Here is a 3,211-nt window from a genome sequence, read left to right as displayed (position 1 = left end):
TGAGCTTTATGGCCTCATGGAAGCACCTGCCTTGTAGAGTTTGATGGTGGTCCTGATGGGTATGTTGGTCCATGAAGGTGGCAGGAGGCTTCCTTCAAGTAAGGTGGAAGAGCCCATGACTTCGCAGCTGTAGGAACAGACGTTTGGTCTCCTCCCGGTAGGACTGTGACCTCTGCAGAAAGGTGTGACTTCTAACAGAGGACTTGAAGGACCTGGGACACAGCCGGTGCGACACACCTTCACTAACTGAGGGAAAGCAGACGTTCAGCTGCACGTAACACAAGGTCAGCCACCGTTTTTGCTCTTTTGATTCAATGCACTGATGAGTTTTCTGATCCAGGTTTTTAAATTATAGGAGCCTGGGCTTCATCTGTGTAAGAAGGAAAAAAATAATTACAAAACATTAAAAAATTTTTTAAAAAATTGATTAAAAAACCCCCCAAAACAGAGAATGCTGATAATTATCTGTCCCAGTTGGAATTAGTGAGGTTCAGAGAGGGAGGAGTGTCAAGAAAAGTCGTGTAAGTGATTATGGTGCGGAAACGGTTAAAACAAATGAGGTCTTACCTTTTCCTTTCCCAGCTTTCAAGTGCTCAGATTCTGCAACTGATGTTCTAGTTTCGCACAGAGACCTGCCTTTGTGCTCACACCAGGAACTGGAGAGGGGCGCCGAGACCTGGAGCAGGGAGTGAATCCGTGCTAACAAACACCTCCAAAGAAAATCGTTACTCCTAACCCCGCCGCGCTCAGATTCAGGCCCCGTACCGAGACCATAACACCAGCCCATGGCAACCCTACCTGTTTGTTTCGCTTGTTTGTATAGCGTGGGGTCCTTTGCCTTGGGGGTTCGTCGGAATGATGGTCATTAAGGGCTGTTTTAGAAACTGTGGTGTTTTTGCAAAGCAGGTTTCACCAAATCGGGGAGGAGGCACTATAAAATCTGGCTCAACGTACCTAAGTGCTTCTATTCAGATGGCTTCTGTCATAAGAAAAATAATGAAATGCTTTTAGGGCAACGTTTTCCCTGAAGTTACTTCCCTTCAGTGGCGGATTTTGCCAGCCGTATGCAGATTCCCCTCGTAGACGCCACCGGTGAGTCAGGTATGCCGGGACTTCCGCTCCTTTCGGGGGTGCCTCCAGCCATCGCCGCCAGCTCTCGGGCCCATGGCTATCATCTTCTAGCCGCTCCCTGAAGGCCCGCTTTGATGTCCAAGCGCAACGTGACGCAGCGGTGCTGGTTTCATTGGTTAGCATACAAATCACGCCCAGAGACCGGATGATGCTTCCTGCACTTCATCATCCACTGGGTGCATTTCAAAGATGACTCTTTTTTAAAGAGGTAAAAAGATCCCAGGCAGAAAAATGAAACCAACTGCCCCCAAAGGCATGAACAACATCATCTTGGGTTTTCTGCTGATGCAGAAAGCACCCCACCTTCCTGTTGTCACGAGAAGAAAGGTTTTACTTCAGTAACCAGACAAGTAAATGCACGTGAAGCTCCTAACCTTGAGGAGGAACGTCCTTGCTTTCAGAGGACAGCCAGTAACCCAACACCTGTAGAAGCAAGTGCATGACCCACCCCGTTGAAACCTGTTAACATGAGACCTGGCCTTTTCCTCCAGATAGACATCGTGGGTTAAACGGGCTGGAAGATCAGGAGAGCAGAGCCTGGCTAGAAGGAACCGCACGGGCTTTTTCCCCATCCCTTGAGCTGACGTTATCCCAGGCTGTTCAGCTTCTGCCCAGGTTCCCAACCTGCAACGTCTTCTACTGCAGCAATACATTTCCTAAAGGTTTGAGGGTCGTGCTCCTCAGTCATTTATAGCCAGCTTGGGTCTCCTCATGGTGGCGTTCCAGAGCTGCATGTGGACTTCTGCTCAGGTTCCCTCCAGAGGCCTCTGGGGGGACATGAGCACCACCCCATTCCAGGACTGAAGCAGATGAAGTAAAGCTGTGGCTTTACTTTGTGAAGGCTCTGAGGAGGGACCCCTGAGCATGCACCTCCCTGGGATGCGTCAGAGCAGATGCAGATGGCTCAGGGGGACACAGCCCACACCTCCTATGCTGGTTCTTCCTACCTGAAGGAGAAAGGAGTCTTACACAAATTCCATCCCAGAGGAGGCTCAGCTCTTTGCAACAGGTCCGAGAACCCAGAGCACGCCTGCGTAAGAAGGACGTGATCCTTCTCTGGCCACGTGCATGTCAGGGCAGGGGACAGGATGTAGAGCTCGGGTACAACTTCTTGAGAAGTCCCTCTGCCTTCCTGCTACTCTAGGAGAGTCCTTGCTGTGGCATGACATTGGAGGAAGATTAATCAGAGGGGGCTGGAAACGCAGAGGCTGAAGGGCAGGTGTTTTATTTCCTAGAGGAGATGTACACAAGTGCAGGGTTTAATCTGGGTTTAAAATCTGAGTTATTTTATAACCAAGTTGGAAGCTACTCAACGGGAACACGCCCAGAGAGGGCAGTTAGTGCTGCCAGCGCTCAGCTGAGAGCCGAATGTCCCTGGGGGAAGTTACTCGTGACGGCTGAGCTGCTCTCTTGGTTCGTCACAGATGACACGCAGAGGTCCACCTCTCCCGTCTGCTGCTCCCAGCCTTTCCTCTGCCAGCTGAACCTTTCTGGGAGCTGGTTCAGTTCACTAACCTGGCAGAAACACATATAATCATAGAATAGCTTGGGTTGGAGGGGACCTTCTCGCAAGTGGGCACACACCTGGTCTGCAGTCAGGACTGCTTTCTCACCATTTCTGGTTTTTCCATAGGCTCTGGTCTGTTCTGCACCAAGATTTCAATTTCTTTTCGGTTAGTCTTCCTGACATCACTTCTTGGCCCGTTCAGGTATCTCCTTCTGGCTCCACACAGCCCCTCAGGTGAATTCAGTGTTGCCCTTTCAGGGTAGACTTACCCGAACCCTCTGCAACAGGCACCACATTTTCACGCTTTTCCCTCCCGGATGATCTGCCAGACCCTGCTGCGAGCCGGGCAGAGCCCTGTCTCTGTGCGTGCAGGAGACACGGGAGATGGTTTATCAGCACCACACCTCCGATTTCCCATTGCTGCTGCTGCCACCTTCTTCTGATCACTGCCCAGCTCCAGCCCTGTCCCTTTTCCCCACCCCTGTGGGTAATTCGAGGGGTGAATGACCAAGCACTTACTGTTAAGGAAGAATCTGTTTAACCTGGTTTGGTTTAACCCTAAAAGCACATGCG

The sequence above is a fragment of the Buceros rhinoceros genome, unplaced genomic scaffold (genome assembly GCF_000710305.1).
Source record: "Buceros rhinoceros silvestris isolate BGI_N320 unplaced genomic scaffold, ASM71030v1 scaffold4789, whole genome shotgun sequence".
Classification (NCBI taxonomy): domain Eukaryota; kingdom Metazoa; phylum Chordata; class Aves; order Bucerotiformes; family Bucerotidae; genus Buceros; species Buceros rhinoceros.
Note: the sequence above shows the minus strand (reverse complement) of the source record.